The following is a 26,446-nucleotide window of genomic DNA, read 5'->3' on the forward strand; positions in this document are numbered from 1 at the left end:
GACATGAAAATAATTTTAACGACTAGGTATTGCCAAAGAGTCAAGAGAAACACATTTTGTTTACAACACAAATGAGCAAACGAATTGATTATAATTTATGGGTTTATTATAATTTATTATAATTTATTATAATTTATTATAATAACATATAAAGTATACCTATATACAAATATAGGTATATAAGTATATGTATACTATATTTATCACAATAAGTGCGTACTCGTCAGGCATAATAATTAAATAATTGTATTAAGTGACCTGCAGCACCCCGATTATTATTTACACGGTTCAAGGATGTACCTACAAACAAAGTTCCATATTTTATTTTATATAATAATTAAACTATATTATTACACATAATTTTGTACTTGTAGGTATATCTACTATATAATATCTTATTACCATATTTATTAAAATTTTAAATAATTTAAAATTCTGTGGGCATGCACTATAATGGACACTATAATGTATAAATGCTGAAAAGGAAAATGTCTGATATATATTATAGTAAGTACCTACTACACTTAGTAAGTAGGTACACATCAATAAGTAAATAGTTCGCATATACATGTCACATGACTAGAAACATAATATTTTCTAGGAAAAAATGTATTCACTACGTTTCTTGCGAGTACTAAATATAATTATGTAGAAACTTACTAAAACTGAAAAGTGTTATTTGTATATTTTAAAATATTATTAATTAAACAGAAATTGATCCGGTACAATCCTACAATCCGTTACAATAAAATTACAAATAATCGTATATTTTATTGCACTGAATCAATAGTGTGTTGTCCCTTGTATAGCACATAAAGATGACTCGTATTCTCATAAAAAAAATAAAACGTAAACAAAAAATACACATATACCAATATAGCTAATATCAATTAAAAACTGCTGTGCATAAAACAATTAAATAAAAGTTTAAAAAAAATCTTTTGACATACATGTTTATAATTTACTTCTGCACACGCTCACACACACATACACACAGTATTACATATTATATAGGCACTGGTTATTGTATTATTATTATTATTTTGTACCTATACGAGTAAGTATATTATTCGTACACTATAATAATATTACATGTATTATGGTGGACGGACGGTGTCCATGGCCGCCGTCATTGACGGCTAAATAATAATTACAATAACGAAATAAATAATAACCACTATATTGACTATATCCCATGTACATAAATACCTGTTCAGTGTGTATAATGTATATTATGCAGATAATACGCAATGCAATTTAGTAATTATACATAGGTAGGCATAGTCACTCTCAGTCTCTCACATGCAGCAATAATGCTCAAATGCAATAAAATTCAAATTATAATATATGGCGACGGTAATCGTTGTAATTAACGTACTTATATTATAGCCAATATAATATAATATATATTTCTCATCATCGTCGTCATCGTCATATATTATACGCATATCATTGCATATGTACGCATAATAATTTATAGTTTATATCTATACTTATGTAGTATACCTATATTATATTATAATAATATATTATATTGGACATATCGTACAACATTAATAATACGGATGCCAGTCGTCCACGGTTAGCGCCATAACTGCCGTTTTTTTTCATGTTTTGTTTATTATTATAATATTTTTTAATGAGTACGACGTGAAAATATATAAAATTTTAAAACGCAAAACGTTTAAAATGATTTGCGGCCGAGTCGAAGCTATATACTCACACGTAATAATAATATGTATATGTTGTGGCGCACCGTTTTAAGCGATTAACGCGCGGCCGCTATAGTCTTATAATAATAATAATAATAATACGTATAAAAGGTGTGTGTGTTTGCAGGCAATTAGCAGCGACGCGATTAGCGCGTAAATGTATTCGAATGACTGTGGCAAAATTTTTTTTTTTAAATTTAAAATCAAAGAAAACGCGTAAGCGCGTCTATTATTCGTAATTAACACGTTTGCAGTATTTGTCGCCGTGTCATCGTCGTCGTCGTCAAATAACAAACGTTCGCCCGCGCGTTCGTATAATACAATTTATTATTATATTATGTGAGTATATGTGTGCGTGCGCGACAGGATTTTGTTTCTATTTTTTTTTGTTTCCGTCACTGGTGAGTGACGACTACGGCCAATACGATTATCGTTGTTTGAATAAATCTATATATTATATAATATTATATTATGCTTTAGTATCGATTCGTTTTAAATTTATAACTTCTTTACATTATTGGAACGCTATAACATTTTAAAATAACTAAACACAATCAAATAATGTTTACCTCGCTTTTCTCGAAAAAAACATTGATATAATTTCATGAGAAATAATATTTAAAAATACGTGTTTTAGATTCTGAAGAGTGAGGAATGATGAATGTTTTAGATTCTGAGCGGAGTGATGAATGTATTGATTTTACAATGATGTGTGTTTGTGTGTGTCATCGCATATTTTTGGCACGATAAAAAAACTTCAATTTTCTAGTAGGAAAGTGAATATACTTGGTTGGTACTTGGGGGGTCAAGAGTAAAAAAATCCCAATTGTTTTCAAAAGCGTCAGGAAAATACAACAACAAATTAAAAAAAAAACTGTGATTTTTATGCAAAACTAGTTTTTGAAAAATTGTGATTTTGTAATCTTAGTGTAACTTAAAAAAAATTTTATCGTAAACACATTAAACTTTCACAGAATGCTTATATTAGCAATTCTATACACTATACAGTATACAATTTTCGAAATATTGCGACTAATTTTGAGCTATTTATACTTTATAAATTACAAGCATAAGATAATTTCTCTTTTGCTTTGTCAAAAACCTTTAAAATGTAATAGAACATTCCACATAAGTTGTTGTTAGTGAAAATAAAAATAATAAGTTGATTATAAATCCACAATAATATGTTATGAGGGTCTGAAGTTAAAATGTTGACAATATTCATAAAAAAATGTTTTATTTATATCTAAGATTTTAAATTTTCGTACAAGATTTCCCTTAAATTGTCCTACATTTAATAAAAAAAATTAAGTTTACCGAACACTTCCGTTAATTTTTACATGCGTTTGAAGTTAGACATTACATACATAGGTATTCACGATTCACCCGTAAATTAACAAATTCTCACAGGTACAACGATTTCTTTATTTGATCGTTATTTAAGGAGCAAAATAACATTTTCAAAATATTTAGACAATTTTAAGCTATTTATTGTACACCGCTCTCCATATTGACTATTAAGTATTAGATAACAGTAATATAATATGATATACTATTATGATTTATAATAATAATTATTATATGCGATATTTTTATCAAAAATTAGTTCAATCCACTTATTTACACTAGTATAAAATAAATTACTTATATATTAGGGCCTATGCTGCTGATCAGCCTACTACACTAAACACTCTAGTTGCTGATTATACAGACGATAAGGCAATAATATCTATAAATTCTAATCCGGAAATGGCCTCACACAATCTTCAGAATCACCTAACTCTTATGGAAGTCTGGTATACCAAGTGGCGGTTCAAAATTAACCAGTCTAAGTCTATTCACACTTCGTCTCTCTCCTTGCCCTGAAGTATCTATTTATGGCACTCCAATTCCTAATTCTTCTACAGTCAAATATCTAGGACTCACACTTGATCGCAGACTTACCTGGGCTCCCCACCTTAGATCTAAAAGACAAAATTTAAACCTACGGCTGCGCCTGTTAAAAACTTTTTGCAATAACAACAAATACACACACATTAAAACTAAACTCCTAATTTACAAATCTCTAATTAAGCCCATCTGGACATATGGCATACAACTCTGGGGTAATGCAAAAATTTCAAACATCAACAAAATACAAACCTTCCAAAACATAGCGCTAAGGAAACTACTTAATGCTCCTCCTTATGTCTCCAACCTTTCCATTCAGCAAGATCTCAGGATGAACTCCGTCAAAGATGAAGCAAAACTCTACTATAAGCGGTTTCACAGTAGGTTACTGAATCATCCTAACTCTCTTATAAAAAATCTAGCAGTCCCTTCGATCCCGAATAACCCCTTCAGACGTCTCAAACGTAATTGGTGTCGTGACCTGCTAAATGCTTGATTCCTAGATCAAATTTCCCCTAATAAACTAAGCAAAATAGGTAGTGTCATCAATGGGTGGCTTCTTCCGTCATATTACTCATGTTTTTTTATTACTCTTATCTAATTTGCTTATTATTCTATGAATAGATTGTAAATATCTTGTAAAAATAAAATAAAAAAAAAATATATTAGGGCCTAATATTATATAAATATTTTTTTTATTATGACTGATGGGAATATAATGATGAGGCATACTCTCGAAACGTACTATACTATACGCATGCAGTTGAGTGGCTTTTCCAGTTTTGTTAAATTTAATACACACATCATTATCTATATATTCTGTGCTCATAATTCATAGCAGGAGTTAGGTGGTTGTCATTTGAGCAAGCAGAAAAAGAAGAATTTTTTCCTACCTAACCGTGTGTCCAATAAAAACACAAACCAACGAAATCGTTTAGGGAGACCCTTTTTGTGCCGTCTGAGATTATATTTTGAAATTTAAAATTTCAATTTTAAATCTTGACCAATAAAAAGAATAATTATTCAATTGAGTTTGGCTGTTGTCTGTTTTATACTTAATTTTAGTATTGCGCTATACGTCGTATTGTACATTATATAACAGTTTGTCGCGGACTATAATGTGTTGATGTTCTAAAAAAAATATTTACGAAGTGTATTCTAAGAACTAGCAATAACTGAAACTCATCGTTAAAAAGTACAGTGCACTATATACGTATAAATAATATAATATAAAATATGATAGCTGTCGTTGTTCGCGAATCAACCAATGTTTTATGCTGAAATCAATAATTTTATACGAATAGGTACAGAATATTCACACTAATAATCCAATATTGTGGATTCTACGAAATGTTGTTATATGCATAGTAAAAACAATCCTCGACTTATCATTCTATTCGTAATCTATAGGTACTTTATATCCCCCTATATTTAGGGGATATTTTTAAGACATATTATACTGTCCAAGGGTGGTGAGGTGAAGTTATGAGGGGAATATATTATTATCATCTATAAATATATGGCTTACTCCAATGACCTTTTATCAATATTTATAATATAATAATATATTTTTTATTTTTTCATTATTTCATTTTTATAAATAAAACGTTCCTAGCTTAATAAATTGGTATCTAAATGTATGGGTTTGTTAAATTATACAATTAAATTTTTTACCTGAGCACGCATAAGCATGTAGTCTCGAACTTTTTTTAAATTGGAGGTTTATGTATGAGTTATTATTTTGTTTAAACCACGGTTTATTTGATTTTATTCTTATAGTTAACAGTGTGATTTTAAAATAGCAGCAGGTGGCCAGAGCCAAAATATTTTTTATAAAAATATTTAATATTTAACAGTAGTAATTGCTTACATAATAATTATTAGTTTATTAGATATCAATTACCTATATGTTAACAATAAAAAATAATGTTTTTGATCAGAGCTATTTTTATTGTATTGATTTAACAATGAAGTATTTTATTTGTCTGAATACACTTTATATAGTAGAAAAAATGCATCAATTTCAACTTAAACATCTTTTCTGGTAAGAAAGTGAATATAGTTGGTACTTTGGGTCAAAACTAAAAAACTCCCAGCACTTTTCTTAAAAATTGAAATTGGGAATTTTTACGCAAAACCAGTGTAATTCAAAATTTACTAATTTTCTCAAATTCAAAAACGAATAACCACTACTAGCTGGAGCGCGACGGAGTAGCTTTCTGAGAGCTGACAATCGTATTGCAAATTGGGGCAATTCTAAAATTCTTAATTATATAAATGTTATACATCATTGAAATTATTTACAGTTAAACCTTTTAAACAAATTTATTATATTATGATTGTCATTGTAATTTGTAGTGCCTACTAGTGTGTACTACCTAAGTGTCGAGTCTATCATTTCTGAAAAGGACCATCACATCGCCCTCCCTACCCAAGATTACAAAACAATTTGACTTCCGTCTGCCACTGTAACTGACAGACGTTAATTTAATGTCAGAGCTACAGTCGTTGCATTTGTCAACCATGTTATAACATGCACATTACAAGGGGGAGGGTAATAGGGGCATCTGCCCCGGGTTCCTTGATTCAAAAATGTATTAAAAGCCCCGTGGTATCTTAATTATAAATTTATTGAACATAGGTACCAACTATGTTTTATTTATTATTATTATTATAATGCATAATAATATTATATTATATATACCAAATAATAATATGTATTTATTGTATGTGCAATTATATAATTATAGCACTAGATAATACGCAATAAGTACTAATATTCAATTTAAAATTGATACCGACATTCACAGTAAGTTCACAGTGAAACTGATTATTGGGCAATGCAATCCCAATTACTCGTCATATTATAGATGGCGGGCGCATTATTATTCTACTTAGGTATAAATTATAAAGTGAAATTAGGTTGAAGGTGACAAAAATGCATCGTTATAATATAAATGTATAATTAATTTACTATTCTATTTTCTGATCTACTATTTATTATTAGATTTTTAAAAATACGAAGTACCTAACTATAAACAAAAAAATATTCAGTATTTATGTATTTTTTTAATTTCTGTTTGTATCTGGTTTATATAAAATAAATTACTCAACGTAATTTTACGTGTAAAAGTTACACCATCACAACACACGATATACAAATCTATTTATTCATCTATCGTTTGTAAAAGTTAATAATATAAAATTGGTACCTGCTATACCTGACTAAGAATCACTAGCAATTACCATCTTATACTACGTTTAAGTAATAACAGCATACATGATACGAACATGTTATACAACTCTGATATAGGGCGCATACAAAACTATAATATTATGATGATTGATGATAATGATATAAAATTATAAGTAGCAAACTATTAAAAAATCATTATCTCCACCATATAGTAATACATACGTAGGTACCCTTGACACGTGTGTTTTAGATAACTGTCCCATTTATTGATTCTCAGTTCGTACCTATAGTCTATAAGTACTATAATATAATACGTATATAGAGGTACCTAACATAATAATATATTTTTCATCTGTTCGCATTTTGTATTTTGAACTCAAGTTTTGAGAATTCTGAATTTATGATGTACAAATAAAGGATGGCCATATTATAATTATACTAATGTTGTTAATTTGAGTCACCATGAAATCCACTAAATCAAAAAATCAAACATCAAAAGAGCTACGACAAAACAATATTAAGCATACAATTTTTAACACATAATATTGAATGTTGAAAATTACTTAAATTTTTTATCACATAATACACTAGTCAAAAATACCAACGATAAGATATTCGTATGTATATTTAATATTTATAAGTACAAAAAAATTATTTAAGTCTATTACAATTTATAAATGCCAATTGGCAATGATAATTAGTGGCGACCAATTCTCGGACATCAACGCTTACCTTTGAGGTGTGTTAAATATTAAAAATCATATTTTTCATAGTGCCGTTAATTCCATAATAATTATGATGCAACAAAAAGGTACTTTCATTATTTTCTTATTTATACATTTTAGAATTTCTTCTAAATACCTAATCCAAAGTTGATTAATTTTGTAGAGTGCATTCGTCACGTTGTCAAGATCACTGGATAATTCATTTTAAATTAGTTACATTAAATAAGATACACTCGTACATTAAGTGTACCAAAAAACATTTTATTATTCATACACAACTCCAGTTACATGAATTCTCTGATAACCTGATACATAAAATATTGTAAGCTCGTCATGCTCGTTTACGAGTGGTTTAACTTTTCGAAAAATAAAATAAGTAGGTTGTGAGTCTATATTATTCGATGCTATTTAAAAATAAAACCGGGGAAGTCATTCTGCTATATTATAGTAGAGTATGTAATCTGAGTACAAGTGTGTATCGAGTGTACCTCGTCGTTGAGTAGGTCAATGTAATACATGTGTTAAATTTAAATTCAATGATAAATCATTGTATGCGAAAAACGAATCTGAGAATCATAAACAGTGTATCAGACTACATTTATAAGGAATTTTTTATACATTTGTTATATTATGATGATGTAATTTATTTAGTAATAATAAGGTTAGGTTGAACTCATATTTGAAAAATACAAATCACAAACCTATGTTATATAATAATTATTATAGTATAAGTGTTGTGATATAAAATTTATAGCTATTAATAGCTGAAAATGAATCTCATTATTTTTAAATTTCGTTGTGTGCATTAAACTATAGTATATGCAGTGGAAGAAAGTGTCAAGTCTCTACGAAGAATATTTTTTGATTAAATCAAAATAATTAAAAATCTAAAACCATTATTTTTAGTTGAAGTATCCAATTTCGTCAAAATTTAAACTTGAATTCTCAATAAAAAAACTGTGCTTACCTAAGTATTTTTGATCTTTTTAAATTGCCAAAAGGACCGCTTATTATGAAGAATTTCGTATATTAAATAACATTTTTTATGAATAATTTTAAATAAAATTTCAAATGTCTATAAATCGCTTAAAATTACTATAATATTTTTACATCATCATTGTGTATACGAAATAATAATTTACACAATACTAAAATATTTTAAGTTTCTACGATTAGAATCATTATGTAATATCAGCATTCAACTATGAAAAATTCTGAATTAAATATTCAAAATTGAAAAAGTCTTTATTTTTTAGAACAGCGTACCTATGTTGGTACAACATTAATTTGTTATTTATCGTGATTTTAAAAATTCTGATAAAAAAAAACTTGTAACGGCTTATAAAAACAAAATAAAATACTATGAGATTTTTGATATTTATAAATCGCCACGGGTAAAACTTATGTGTTTTATATTTTCAAACATTTTATATCCATAAATGTTTTTTTTTTTTCATAATCTTTTCAAATAAAATATAATATACCTACAAATAACAATATTATTACATCAGTCACTAAAATTAACAATATATTATAGATGGATATCAAATCAATTAATACAACATATGGTAATATAACATACGGTTTACTGTTCAGAATATCCTTTTAACTTCTATAGTAATGTATGCCCATTGCCCACCTAATCAGTGGCAGTGGTGTAGGCGGAAACAGTATGTCGTTTACACAGTGTAAACGTTGTTTGATTTCACAGCCACCACAGCCACAGCACCACACGTCACTCTGACTGAAAACAAACTTTTGTGTTCTTCACCATTTTAATACTTAGGTATAAGCAAATACTGTAAATAAGAAAACAAAAGAGTCACTGAATCGCCAAATCTGATATTGTAATATAGAAAGGTATTAAATATTAAATATATTAGTATACCTATTGGTAATAATTTTAATAATCGTATAGGTACCTAATAATGTTCCTATGTTAAAATCATTTTTAGTTTTTCCCAACTATTGAGACTATTAAGATAAGTTATAGGTAAAGGATTTTTTACTTTTGATTTCCTAAACTACTTTATTCAAAATCCTCTCCACCATCAAAAACCACCCTCATATTTGAAGATTGAAAAGATTTTTCTACTAAAAAACTAGTGTCTTTAGACAAAAAAAAACAAATACATTATTGTAAGACCATTACATTTATTGGTCCACTTTACAGTTAATAGAATTTAAAACTACAGAAAATTATATTAACAAAACTCTACTGCACGGTTTTGTCATTCGCTATTTCGGTATTATGGAGATGTTGACGTGTCAACTGTTAATTCACATATTTAAATATTAAGACCACGATAAAGCAATAAAAAATCATCCAACGAAAAATAACAGATAATAATATGCAAATTGTTTTCCTAGTTTTTATTATAACCTATAATAATTTCGTTCGGTGAGTTGACAGTACATTTAGAATATTCAAGAAATGTAATAATATATTATAATATTGTTTACCAACTACCAATCGATATTTAGACATTATTATTATATTATGCAACGTCAAAGAGAGGACAAAATTATTTAAACTGCACATACGCTGATTACTTGTGTATGTAGGTATAATAATCGTATAGTGCAGATAGAACGATCATGAACTAACGTGGCTAAGTATATAGTCGTGACAAATGATTACTGATATCAATGCATATTATGTATTTGAAAACGATACTTCACAAAAATGGTGGTTTATTACCTTTTATCTATATAATATTATACCATATTCAGTGTTTAATAACGTAGGTATTTCTAATTTTGAATACTCGTAAAAATAATTGTGAGTTAAAGATTTTGACATTTATCGAATATAATACGGCGCATGGGTGACCTTGCGTATTAACATTTTAGTAAGTATTTAATAGTATAATACGTTAAACTATGTTTATCAGAACAAATCTAAAAATGTAATAAGCGTGAAATGAATAAATTTCACAGTAATTCAACCTCAAAACATAATATTATACCTACAAGTAAGAGTTGGTATATACAAATTGAGAATTTTAAACAACTAAATGTGTAGTTTAAAAATGTTGATTGCAGAAAAATGTTAAGTTTACATTGTAAACCTACCTAAAAACTAAATGGTGGTACACCATTTTTAACGATACGATACCTTTTTGTTTTAAAATGTCCCTTTGTCCAGACAAAGTTAATATAAGGCTTATTGTACAACCTTTTAACTCTTTCACTACATACTTAAATTTTTTTCCTGTAAAATGTACTGTGCTGGGATATAATTTTATTTTCAATAATTTTGTTGTTTTGTATTGCACATTGTTATTGTTCAAGTATATAATTAATATTTTTTCTTTTTAAGTACATAGGTCATAGATAATAAATAATTATTTAGTATTTTTGGATTTGTCTCATAATTTACCATATGTTCATATCATCACATTAATTAAAACAGATTTTTATTGATTTTTAAAATTATATAACCATATAGCACCACAAGGTCGATAACGTTGGACGCATACAGGTATGCGTCCATAGCACTGTAAAGGTCAATCTCAATTTCGTATAATTTCGTAAATAGTTTTTAATAAAATATTATATTATATTGTGTAAAAATATTAAATACCAGGGTAAAGTTTCTTTTTTATGTTTTTGAATAATGACATACTTTTAACCTATTATGTATTAACACCAAAACTTTACCAGCGTTTCAATAAAAATACCTGCGCCTAATAACTTCTGTCCCTTGGCTGATATAGTGATATCTTAAATTTGGAAAAAAATCATAACATTTTAATCAGTATCTATTGCATATGTATTTAATAGTATATTAACTTTAAGTACCTATATAAAAATGTTTTATGCTATGTCTCGAGGAGGATTTTCCGAAATAATGTCCACCACTCCATTTCACAAATGAAATCTAACTGAATAATTACCTCACAATTTTTTCTTGTGTTCTTCTTGAAAGTGTAATTATTATATGTACTCTCAGAATTATTGTCCCAAAATCTGTTCTATTTCTGAGAATTTCAAAAACCCAAATATAGTAGGTAAGCCGTATAGGTACGTATCATGGTTATCTAGGTACTATTATAATAGTGGTACAGTAATTTTATTAGCTTTACTACGTGCCAACATAATCATCTAACCTACATCCTCGAGGAGGGTAGAGGATACTACCTATCCTCGGAATATTATAATATTATAATCTAAAAAGAAGATAATAATACAATTTTCTAAACATAAATGGTATCAAATAAAAAAAACACACACACACACACACGCACACTTTCGATGCCATTGTAAATTCTATATCTATATGTACACGTTATTCCCAGTATTATCTAAAATAAAATCGCAATCGTCCTCCACACTCACATACGCGCGCTTACAAATTTACTATACATAACGCGATTCGGAGTTGCGTATTAGGTACATAAAATAATAATGTACTATAATATACCAACACACACACACACACACACACACACACACACACACACATTATCGTTTTTGATTGCAAACCATCATATAGACGACAGCAATCGCGCGTATTGTATTGGGCTACCGCGGCCGCGGACATATTATTACGCGGGGAATATTATGCGCAACGGCAGCCCCACGGGCGATAGCAATCGCGGCGCGATGATGACACGGCGGCGACGCGAACGATGACAATAATATAAAACGATATAATAACAGTGTAATATATTATTATAATATTATCATCATCATCATCATCATCATCACCGCAGCGTTATAGTGTAATACCTACAACGCGTACACACACGGACGGCCGGACACAAACGGCCTCCGCTAGCGCGACCGTGATCGGAATTCGCGAGCGTGCGTTTGTATATTGTGTGTATGATACGTAATAACAATAATAAATATTACACGCGTATTCGCACACACACACACACACACACACACACACACACACACACACACACGCACGTCACACGCTGTGCAAACACCACAAGGTTATGCGCGCGAAACTAAACGATTACATTGCTGGTGCTGTTTTTTTTTAAAACGACGAAAAAAATAATATTATAATATTATTATTATGTTATTATTATTAACGCGTGTTGTTTTCCCGGCGCTCATAAAAAAACGACATTATAAAGACGGATTTTTAAACGCGTACATTATATAGGTATAGGAAGGTGCACGCATCACACATGCAGGGTTTTTACGCCACTTAAAAAAAAATATACGCCGACTACCACGTCTGACTGTTGTAGTACAACATGTACCTCTTTTTTAGATCCTGAGTGGTGTGTGGCGTGGTATGTGTATTTTACTATGGTGAGTTTTCGTTATTATGTATAGTGTATACCTTTTGGATCAGCAAAAATATTTCAACTTCAATATCTTTTCTGGCAGGAAAGTAAATCTAGTTGGTTCTTTGGGAAAAACGGGAATTTTTTTTTACAAAACTAGTTTTTGACAAAATTACCTAATAGATTATTATTATATTAAACGAAAAACAGTAGATATAGCCGATATAGGAGTAAAATAAACTTCTTTATACAATAATATTAATATATAAATATAATATAATATATAGGTACCTACTTCGTAATAAAGGCCTGCAGTCAGATCGTTTATTGTATGCAAAGATTTATCATTGAATTTAAACACACATTTAAACATCCATTGCAGTGATGAATGACCAACTCAATGGCGAGATACACACGACACCTACTCTTTATTAGGAGACAGTGGCGTAACTGAGAATGTTTGATAGGGGGGGGGGGATCAAAATAAATTTGTAGGGTACACTTGTGGGGGCCTTTGCCCCCACGGCCCACACCCCCCTTATCTATATTTTGTATAATTTAATAACTCAACACATGTAAATATAATCATTAATCATTCTACATTACATAACATTATACATTTACAAATATGTTTTAAAATGTTTTAATATTTTACAATATTATGTCCAGATTCCTAGGCTTTTTGGCAAGTTCATCAATGACCTTTTCATTTGAAAATGTAATATCTATTTTTTAATAAACTCATTTAAATGTTTTATAATAATTAATATGACATAACTAATAGTTATTGAATAAACTGCAGTGACTGCAATTATACTTTTAATAGGTACTTTTTTTAACTGGTGTTAATTTAATTTTGCATAATTTTAGCGCGAGTTGTAATGCTAGTTATAATAAGTTGAATACGTCATACATAATATTTAAACATTTAATTCCGGGTCTAATAATGTTTAGTATTTTAAATTGTAATACTTACGTCAGGCCCAGGCTTCTTTTTAAAAAAATTCAATAAAGTACTGCTAGTTGCTAGTAATTTTCTTTTTTTTGCTCCATTTTGCTTTTAGCTTATAAAAATGTAACTGACACTGTGAATATGAGAGAATGACACGGTGTCACGGTGTTTATACCTACTGTGTAGTGTTTACTGTTTATACGTAATCACAATAATCAATGTAGATACTTTGTGTCGGCGCGCGTTCTTAGTACCTACTATCTATGGGTATTATTCGTTCTACGAAATGTAAATCTTGAAGTTACATTTTTATTATTATATTATGTTTATGGAATGGTGGTTTTTCCCATTATCGGATTACTTACCATCTATAATCTATTCAAAATTAGGTACAGTGTGTGGCAAGGCACCCAATGCTTATTAATAAATAAGAATTAAAATGAATCAAACCATTTATGGGCATACGTAAACTGCGCCAAAATGACCTTTTTTTTTGTAAACTGCGACAGAATTTTTATCTATGTTAAAAAGGTATAATGTAAACTGCGCCCAAATTTTTATCCATATTAAAAAGGTATAATGTAAACTGCGCCCAAATTTTTATCCATGTTAAAAGTAGGGTTGCCAACTTTGGAATTAAAAAATACCGGCCCAAGTGTACAAAAAAAAAAAAAAAAAGGTCATCATTTTTTAATATTAATATAATAAAATGACGAATAATATAATTAATTACATACGTTAAAATAAAAAAATTAATAATATTAGTATTACATTATGTTAAACTTTAATATTATAAACTTATAAATTATTATAATAACTATTATAAATAAACTATTGTAAACTTTTAAATTTATATTTAGCGGCATTTTTCACGGCGTTTAATAAATGTTTTTCATTTTGTATTTGATCAAAAAACTCTGAACAATTGTATGTTATGTTATTTCTTATGACTAGTTCGGCTTTAACTGTATCAATTCCTAATCGATTGCGCTCATCTGTCCACAAACTATTCATGTGGCTAAAAACGCGTTCAACAAATGCATTGCTACACGGCACCGAGAATACATACTGTACAATTTGTTTAATATTTTTTAATTGTGCAGTAGATGATTGGAAAAATTTTACCCATTTTTCCGAACTAGTGAATTCTGTGTTATTTAGGATATCATTTGGTAATAACTTTATCAAATTAAGCTCTTCATACAGTTCATCTCCATTGACATGAACCTTAATTAATTTGGCCAGATCGAGTAAATCTGTTAATTTAGGTAATTCACTTAATTTCAAACACGAAAACATTTTGAATGGAGAGTTTTCATAATCAAACCATTTTTCGAGGTATTCTAATGCACGTTTGTAAGTATGTAGAGCATCAGATTTAAATGCATCGTTTTCTTTGCTAGTAAGATTAGGTAATCGTGTAGTTACTGCAATTCCAAAGAAATTATCATTTTTACGATTTAAAATTTGAGATCTTAAACTTAACATTACATCATAGACTTCTGGAGCGTTTAAATTATTTTTTTCTAATATTAAAATATGTTTTTGAAAAATGGACAACACATGATGAACAAACCAAATGTAACATTCTCTTAAAGTTAACTGTTCAGAAAGTTCATTTTTCTGATCTTCAATAAATGTCCATATGATTTTATCACATTCATTTTTTCCTTTTTTTATAAAATAAGTTTTAATTGCATTCCAATTTAAAATTAATCGGTCCACGGCATTAAACAAACTCAGCCATCTCACCGGAATATGTCGCAATACATTATGATAGTCCTGTTGTACAAATTCGAAACATTCTTTAAGTTCATCTACTCTTTTGGAGCTCATAGAAAATTCATTAAAAACTTTTAATACCAACGTTTCTACATCGTATTTTATAACTTTCATGGAATGCTTTGCTGCGTTATGAATCACATGACAGTTACAATTAGCTTTAATTATATTGGATTTTTTATTTTTTAATTTTTCGAAGACCGAACAATGTTTTCCATAATTAACAGAGGCATTATCGGCACCAAAAGCTGTTATATTTTTTATATCTAAGCCAAGAGATTCAATTGCAGAAGTAATCGTGTCAAAAATTGACTGTGAAGATTCGTTTGGTTCCTCGTAAAAGTCTAAAAGGTAATCTTTCACTCCGTCTTCAAAATTAAATAACCTAACCGCTAATGGAAAAAATTTTCTATTTCCCTTATTTGAAGCGTCTGTAGATATAGAAAAGGGAATAGGAGTAGGACATTTGAGTTTTATTACTGCTTTTTCAATAGCGAACGGACATAGTACATTTTTGACGATAGCTTCCATTTTCGTTCTACCCAGGTGGACTTTATTAGCTATCGTTGAATCTGAGAAATGTTTCGACTCTAATTTTACTCCACAATCGCTGGAAAGATAGCTATGATGGTGTTTAACTACATGAAAACACTTACTCAGTTCAACGGCTGCTATTTTGTCTTCATCTTTATCATTCTTTGTAGGAAAAAACTTTTTTATAGTGGACGATTTATTTATAGAATTGACGGATTCTTCATGTTTTTTTGATTCTTGATGTGTTTTTACAGCTTTAACGCCATCATACTTAACACTAAAAACTGTCTGACATAATATACATCGTGCTTTATTAGGGTTATTGTGTTTAGCGATCCAATCAGAAAATATTTGATCTTTTAACCATTCATCGTTAAAAACACAATTACGAATTCTTTTTTTCGTTTCATTTTCGTTCATTTTAAAAATGCGTATAATTTTTCAATCAAGTATATACAATGTAAAATTAATAGGTACTACCGAACAGTCCGAACAGAATAACGAAACTAAACTCTATTATGAATCGTCTATCACATATTCACCAACGAGAACGGCATAATAGGAACAACTAACAAGGTACATACTAATCATAGTACTCATAAAAATGTCAAAAAGGACGATAGATATCTGAAGTCATTAAGATAGGTATACGATTTATTGACAGTAACATGTGATAATCAATTTCATAAAAATGATAAAATATTAATATATAATATCAAAACTCTCGATCAGGTGGAATTACTGGGTTTTTATAATTTTACAATATTATTACTTTGAAAATACCGGCTTTTTATAGGTCAATACCGGCAACCGGCTTTTTAAGTCTAAATATGTGAAATACCGGCCGGGCCGGGAAAATACCGGCCGGTTGGCAACCCTAGTTAAAAGGTACTTACAACTTAAGCTGTGCGCCGTTTGTAAAATATATAAAACTTTTGAATTGTTTAAAGTCACTATAATTGTGTACTTTTGCAATTATATCACAGAAATTATATTGTTGTCTAAAAATACCAACACGTTATCGAATAGTTATTGCAGTAATACGGCATCTACTGATGGCTTATCAATCACTACATCCGGCATGGGGCTACTTAGTACATGTCGTATTCAGTTTAATCAGTGAAGTCACGATGGCCGAACAATTTGTTTCGCAGCGCGAAAAAAGCTTGAAAATGATTGAAAAATTTAAATTTCGGAAAACTAATCAGCCTCTGAGTTACATATATTAAACTAAATAGTATAAATGTACCCTTTAAATACCAAAATTCTAAGACAAAAAATAAACGCAAAACGTTACAACATTTTGTACTTTTTAAGATTATATATTTTTTTTAATTTTTAATTTTATTCTATTAATTATTTATGCTATAATATGGCTGTAACGAATCAAATATATTAAAGATTGTAATTTTAGATTAGTAACTCTGTAATTTTGTTTAATTTTGCAGAACATGTATCAACAATATGTTTTTGATTTTATTCTATTAATTATTTATGCTATAATATTATGGATGTAACGAATTAAATATATTAAAGATTGTAATTTTAGATAAGTAATTCTGTAATTTTGTTTAATTTGGCAAAAATATAGCTATTCAATTTTTAAAAGTTTAGCCGGGGGCAGTTTACATATTATGTAACATATGTCACCTTTTTACATTTGATAAAACTCGAGCCCAGTTTACATATCACCTTTTTACTCACGATAAGAACTCGGGCGCAGTTTACATGTATGATTTCGTGTTTACCTGTACGTTGGGCACAGTTTACAATCGCCGCCATTTATTTTGAAATCATGCTTATCGTTAACGGGTAAATATTTATATACGGGTAATATTTAAGTATACACAACTTCTAAACTTTTTTTTTTGTTTAGTTACGTAATAATTTATAAGTTTTTATTTGAACTATTTGTAGGTATAGGACAATATATAAATACAGCTCATGGGGGGGATCTATCATGAGAGTCCCCCTCCTCCCGTAATTACGCCCCTGTTAAGAGAGTGGTTAACCAATTTTTAGTGCCTACTTTTTCTGTTTGGGTATAGACGTATTATACGTGCTATATAGCTCAATTAAAACATATATTAAAATTAATTTAAACTTATACCATTGAGTTGGTAGAATACTATTATATTATTATACAGAAGACAGAACTATTGAAAACGTAGGTATGTATACATTGTCTAAAGAATTATACTCAATGATTATAATTTTTAGATATCACCTATTACTTATTAGTATTAGTTTTTGTGAATAAACATTTAACTGGCTACATTGACAGTCCAAATTTATCCAAAAAAAAAAATTATAACATGTACCACAGGTTAATACTAGTAATTTTCGTTGTTTCTACATTGAATCCCAAGTAGATAATAAAAAGGGGGAACATATCTGCTGTACAGTAGGTGTCGAGTGTACCACGTCTTTGAGTACTGAGGAGAAGTCACTGGACTGTCCTAAAAAAATAATTGTATACAAAAAACTCGACGAAAAACGATTCTGAGCTGAGGCGATCTGTCAGCCTATAAGTAGTCTATAAGTAATAACCTAATGACTAATAAGTATATTGTATAATATATTTATATTGCTAAAATGCTAATAAAGTAATTGATATTATTATTAGTAACATAGTAGGTTGAGTTAATTTTTGCCAAAAAATTGCGTTTGAAAATGTCATTTAGTGTATTAAATATTATAATGATATACTTGAAAGTGTTTTAAGTACCCATGAATAATAATTTTAAATTTCAAAAAAATTACTAAAATAGTTATTCTTCATTTAAATATCTAATTTTGTAACTTAAAATGTCTAGAAAAAAAAATTGTGTCTGTATTGTTTTAGATATTTTGATTGTAGTATGAACTACTTATAAAATATTTTGTTTTAATTTTTTAATCCTGAACTATAAAAATTGAACATTTTATACATTTTTAACTAGGTATAAAATTATTTACAAATGTTCGTGATTTTGCAAATTATGTCGAAATTTGAACTTCAAATCCTCATGAAAATAATCGTGCCTATGCATCTAAATTTATTTTAATTGATATAATAACAACTTATGAGGAATCAAATTAGATTGAGAAAAGTTTTGGCAATGTTTTACTTTTGACTTCTCAAGATACCAACTACCTTTTATTAACAAATTAATTTGCTACCAAAAACCATACTCAAAGTTAAAAACCAATTAATTTGTACTAAGTACCTACAATTTAAAATGTTAAGTCAGAAAGAAAAAAAGATCATTATTAAAACAGTAATACATTCATCTCTAAAATTTGTTTTTAGTAACTCCATGAATCAAACCTTAAACTCCTGTAATGGCTTGAATTGTATCTTATGGTTTAGCGTTAATTAATTAATTGTTCTCAATGTTCGTATGTACTCGTTTATACTATATCATGTGTACCTATTCATACTTTTCATATTACACTAATATTACACTACTAATTGTACTCTTGCCCCACCGCAGGCGTAAATTATTTAATAAATAAATAATAGATACTGCTGCTGTTAGGTATGTAAGCTCGTATTTAGCGCGCGACTTGAAAAAATTAATATCAACGGCCTTCTTGTGGTACCGAGTTTTAGGTACGTGTTCTTCTAATGATCTACTGACAACTGGAGTATAGTGTACATCGAATGCGTAATCACTCAACTCCTGTACACTGTAATTTGTACTAAAATACTGGGTACATCAAATATTACAATTCACACTTAAATAACATGGTTACTTATATAAGTTGTTGATAGTATATCAGTCAAGAGACACCATCCTCCTCGGACCTCAATCACCACCGCAAAGAACTACGTCTTCAGTATGACGGAACAGATAGGTATGTCAGCAACTTCGTGATACGTACACCACCGCATGCCCCGTCTATTGAAGTTAACCACAGAGTTACGAGTACAGAGTTTGTATAAAAGTACCGGGGATGCGTCAACCGGATGAAAACTGAATTTTTACTGCCATACCTATTTACAGTGGCGTATCCAGAATTTTTTTCCAGGGGGGGGGAGCTTACAACCCCTTAACCACTCTCCTGGATACGCCACTGCCTATTTATTTTGTCATGTATTTCAGTATTTTGAAAATTAGAGTTCACATCAAATTTATTATTATAAAACTCGTTAGTCGTAACTATGACTTGTACATAACGTAAGTAGTTTTAACAAATTTAACACGTAGGTACCTAATGGAAACCGTAGGTCCGAACACATACAATATAATACCTAAATTCAATGTCTATATTTTAGCATAACAATAATCTACAACTCCGCTACGATAAATATTTCACGCGTAAGGTTATAAGTTATAACTACGTCCCCTAGATCATTTATAAATAACTAGGTCACTCAACCACGTGTATACACTTTAATACATTACACATCATACACACCTACGTGATCGAGTTGTCGTGATGGCTATTATTGTTGCCAACTTTAATCGGAATTTATTATAATCCTGGCTTAAGATAACTGTGATCAATATTATACAAATAGGTATGCCAAAGAATATTAGATATAAATGTATCATAAACAAATGTTCCACATATTTTATAACATCGTGCAAAAATTATCCATATACTTGCCTACTGTTCATATACAGACTAATGTTAAAATTAATTTACTTGAAGCTAAAAAAAATTTTAAAAATTGAATTTATGTTACGAGCTGGTTGTATGTTTTTATTAGTCATTATTGTGTATAATGCGCGTATACTGTTTAGAGTAAACAATAAACCATTGATACGATGGTAGGAAATCGAAAAAGGACCTTAGTGACTGTTAGCGTATAATTTATATTAATACCTAAATAATTATTATTTATTAAGTATTGACTATACTATATACTAATTTATGGTTATAGGTAATAGATACTATTATAAACTATACAGAAAATTATAAAACATATACAATATACAATATCGTAACTTTTAAAATCAAATTGACACTAAAATAAGTAATAAACTAATAACCATTAAAATAACACCATTAATTCATTACTATGGTTGATTAAAATTAAAACTATTATATGATGGATATAAATATGCATGAATACTATTAATTATATATTATTTCTAGGTAATAGCAAATTACCATGTATTATATTTATATAAACATCCAATTTTGTCCTTAAAATTCAATTGTATGTAATTTAATATGATAATATTTGTATACATAATAGTTAAAAATTATTTGAGAGTGATTAAAATACAAAAACAAGTGTTATTTATTTAGTTCAATCTAAATGCAGTATCTTTATTTTACATCTATAGCTAATACTTATAATTAATTTTAATTAAACTTAGACCATGAAGGCTGAAAGTCGTGTTAATTATACGCTGCAGTGTTCTAATCTTTCATGGTAATAGTTCTATTGGAACTAAACTTGTTTCCACCTTATTATGTTTCAGGAAAAAAAAATCGCATAAATGTGTATTTTGTTTTATTATTATTTTAAAATAATTAAATACATCTACCTACTGAAATAAGCTACTAAAATTGTATTATATATAATGTACTATACTATTGTAACTATACAATAATTATAATCTGTTAAAGTTTAAGATTATGATATGCATAAAATATAACTGAACAAAATAAAAGATTTTTTTTTGTTATATTTTGTTTTCACCACTTGAGATACACATTTCTTCAACATCTAGGCTTGAATTTCCCCTATCCGAACATTCCGTAACATCATTCTCATAAATTGACTGTATTTGGACACCGTCTATATTTGCACTTTTATCAACATATTTTGGGCAGTATTTTAAAAAATGGAATCAATATTAAGTCTAGCTTGTTCTACTATTTTTAAATTAAGACCGTTGACTACCATTATATATTAAAAAAATGAAATTGGTAAATCTAATAATATTGAATATAATGTTATCATTTTGCATTATTAGATGATATTTCTTCTCTAGAATCTTTTTTATCGATGTCAACGGCATACTGAATGACGATAGTAATAGTTTCTGCTTTTAAGTTGTAAATAAAATTAATTATAATATCAATCAATTGGATATTACCTGTAGATTCCTACCTAAGAATAGGTTATATTATAGCAATATTGCCAAAAAAACATATGTATATATACAACATATTGGTCGAACTTGTCTCACCACTCTCACTTATGCGCTATATTAATATTATTATTATTATTTTTTTCTAATGAAATATTAACAACAACTATTCATCATTGATAATACATTCTCAGTGATACTTAGCTAATACTAGCTATTATATTTAAATTGTTGTACATTGCAACGAACAAAGATTATTAATGACAATGGCATTAGTTTCAAGTAAAAGTTAATAAATGTTTAAACCTGTATTTAGAATAACATTTAGAACGGTAGTTTGCAATTTTTAGATGATTGAGAATCGATGTAGGATAAGTTGGTGTAGATAGAAGTGTACTATTATTTTTTAATTGAGTCTATTAAACCTGGAGAATTAATGAATAAATGATGGAAGTCATGAGATTCACCTCCACAATTATTATAAGGAGGGTTCATGAGCCATGGCCGATTTAGAGGGACGGTTATTAACACATTATACACACCTATTATACATTTATACCTAATATATTTTATTATATAAAATATAAGTACCTCTGTCTATATGTCTAATTGTCCACTTTTAGCTTTTATGCTATGTATTCATATTTTATATTTTATTATACTTATTCATATAAATTATAATTATTATAACACATTTTTGTTTATTATATGCTGTATACAGGTACTTACATACAAACTATACCTAGTAAATGTAAAAATAATTACACATAATTACTGCAGTTTAATTCTTACGAATGAAACAACATCATCCAGACATCTATTAATTTTAAGTATACATATTCATATTAAATGTACCTATATCGTTTATTCGGAACACACAGATAACGATGTAACGAATTAAGTTTATCTTAAATAATTCAGGATGAAAGATATTGGCCAACTAAATATTATTTATTCAGATATTTTTAGAATATTCTAATATTAATATTAGTTATATCAGTCCTACCATATTATAATAGTTATCAAGCCATAATATTTATATATTTTAAAATAATTTATAATTCATAAAGAGCTTATATAAGTTGAATGTAATAAAATGTATCTTATGTATTATATAATATCGTTATTGAATCAAATTGAAGACCACTACGCATCATTGTCAGTGAAACCAGTCGAACCTGCTGTAATTTTTTACTTCGTTATGAGCCGGAAGAGCCGAGATCACAATTATTACGGTTTGAATGCCATGATAGTCGACAGAGTAATCGGAATGGAATTTTAATTTAAGAGGTGGCCGGACGCTCAGACCTATTGTGTAGTGCAGTATACAATATACATAAATGTATTAAACTAATATTAAATCAGTATTTAAAACTATCTAATGGATCTCATTAGTATCTAATTGTTTATTATTTATAAATTAAAATATAACATTGATTTTTACTTAAAATAGTTTGAAATATTTATCGTTAGAAACTTAGAACATACCTTAACATACACTAATATAAGAGTAAAATTGATTTTGTACGACATTCTTCGAATGAACATAATAATCTATGAACCGATTTTACCACGTGTAAATTGGTTAAAGAGTACATAAATGTATTTTTGGTAGATCATTAATTATTTGTTGTAATGTTGTTGTTGTTTTCTTTAAATACAATTTTAATAAGTTACAGACAGTCCATGTAGACGCTAAAAAAAATATATTTTATTCAATCTTAATAGATAACCGTTTTTATAAGATCAAATTAAATATATTTTTTATTGTAAATCTATTTTTGTTCTGTTATAATATTTAATTTCAATACATAAATAAAAAAAATTCAAAAAAAAGAGGGGAAAGTTGGGTGTTTTAGTGTGTTAGTATAGGTACAAGTATAGGTACAAGTGGCTCACTGTAACAAATTATGTCAAATTTGAATTCAATGATAAAATATTTAATTTTCAATCCTTAGCTGTAAAAGTTGAACATTTTATAAATTGTTAACTACTAAATAATTTTTTTAAATTTCAAATTTGATAAATTTCGTCAAAAATCGAATTTAAATACTTATAAAAAATATTATGTCTATATATTTTAATATTTTTCAACTGCCATTGAAATAATATATCAATAGCCTTGTATTTAATTTTCACGCTTTTGGACAACAAATAAATTTTATTGACATTTATAGAAAAAAAAACGAAAAAAATTTAAAATGTCCGTAAACAGCTCAATACGAGTCAAAATAATTTGAACATTTTATCGAGTATAGAAATTAATAAAATTGCGTAAATTTAAAGTATCTACAGTTATTCGTTTTTGAATTACAGCAAAATAAGTAAATCGGTACAAGAGAAATCGAGTGAATATATCCATTGTTGTAAAAATGTATGTTAAAAAAAATGTAATTTGACTATCCACTAGAAATTTTTTATTTGATAAAATTGTATTTGATTGTAACAATATATTAGGAGCCTTAAATTCAATTTTCAAGCTTTTTAACCCAACGAACAAAATTTTAATGACATTTATAGGTAAAAAATTTAAAAAAATTGAAACTGAAAAAGTTTGTAAACAGCTGAAAACAAGTCAAAATATTTAGAATATTTTGTGGTTGTAAAGCAAATACTAATTTAAAAATTCAGCAAAAATTTCATGTATCTACAGTTTTTTGTCTTAGAGATACAATAAAAACCAAAATTGATTTTGTCAAAAACCGATTTTGCGTAAAAACTACCGCATTTCCTTAATTTTTATTTTATTTTTCCCTGCGCTTTTGAAAACTACTGAGAATTTTAAATGTTGACCTTCTCAATGCACCAACTAGATTCACTTTCCCATCGAATAAAATAATGTTATAGAAAATCGAAGCAGTTGTACTGCCCAAACAGTGATGATGGTTATAAAAAAAAATGTTTAAAACACATCATTGTAAAATCTATACGCTTAGAATCTAAAATTAAATTTGTTTAAAATTTAGTTTTAGTAATCAAGCAAAACTTCTAAAAACGTGCATCTTCTACTCGTGTGTCTTTTTTTTTTTAGTCAGTTCGCCATTCCACCAAACAAAATGCGCCTGTCTGAATATAACAATTTAAAATAATGGACAGATTTTTATAATTTCGATAATGGTGTATAAAAGAAAAAAAATAACCTTTGTACAATTTGTATGTTAATTAATTATTAAACTTTATTTGAGAAACTTTTAACTATTGTATTAGGTATAACAGGTAATCTGTTATTATAGGTTCTAAAACAGTAATCTTTAAACAAGTGCGATTTTCTTTTCTAATTAGATTTAATAATACTATAGCCCTTCACGCGGTGTATTCATATTCGGATATATTGCATTCTTGTGCACTCCATGTACGGACAAACATGTATTATAGTTCCGTGTTATAATATTATTATTTATTACCTATCATTATAACACGATAATAATGTAAAGTCACTATTTACTAGTACCTATAATACTTGAAAAGAAACGAAAATATCCGCACTTTTTTATCTCAGTTTCGCGAATAGAGTGTAGACATCACTACATATAATATTATTATGCAGAGATTTAGCAAGTAGGTACGACGGGGCAAATGGGGACCGCGACGGGTTTAGGTTTCGTGATTCTTTATTTTGCTCGCCATATTTCCGCGTAGGTATATAATATAAATATATAATAATAATATAATATAGATAGGTACCTAAAACCCGCTGCATAGACGTCACGTTTCCAACCGGGCGGACAAGTTGCGCGGCCGACCGGTTCGCAGCTGCCGCGCTGATCCGGTCGGTACGACGAGAGAAAATGTTCACCCTTCCCCACCACACCAGTAACTACAGGCCTTCCCCACAACCAAACGAGTTGTCGCCGTTCGCGATGTTGTGATTGTTGTTGTTGTTGTTGTTGCCGTCTTTGATTATACACTGCATCGGTCGGCTCACACACGCACGCACACAAGTTAAGTACTTACCTATATAAAGGTATATAATATAATATAATGTTAAATGTGACGATGGTTATACATTAGAGGTCGAATTTTTAGGTAATTATACCTTTACCGGCTATATATATATATGTAGGTATACGAGCCAGATATGCATTATAATATGGGATTTGCGTGTATTTTTTTCCAACGAGTAGGTACGCGATTTTTGCACAACCAATCGAAATGTAAATTATTGATTTCAAGGTTTTTTTTTTTTTGTGCGTATATATTGCATAACATAAGTAATTCGATTGTTTTCCATGAATGTTTTATAGTATCATAATATATATATAGGTACCCGCTATACATTCGCTTTCAATTTTATACTAAAAGCTGTAAGTTTTACATTGGTTTGTGGAAAAACGCCAATGAAATACCTAGGTACCTATTTACTTCTAGATT

This window comes from Metopolophium dirhodum, chromosome 1, assembly GCF_019925205.1.
Source record: "Metopolophium dirhodum isolate CAU chromosome 1, ASM1992520v1, whole genome shotgun sequence".
In the NCBI taxonomy this organism is placed as follows: domain Eukaryota; kingdom Metazoa; phylum Arthropoda; class Insecta; order Hemiptera; family Aphididae; genus Metopolophium; species Metopolophium dirhodum.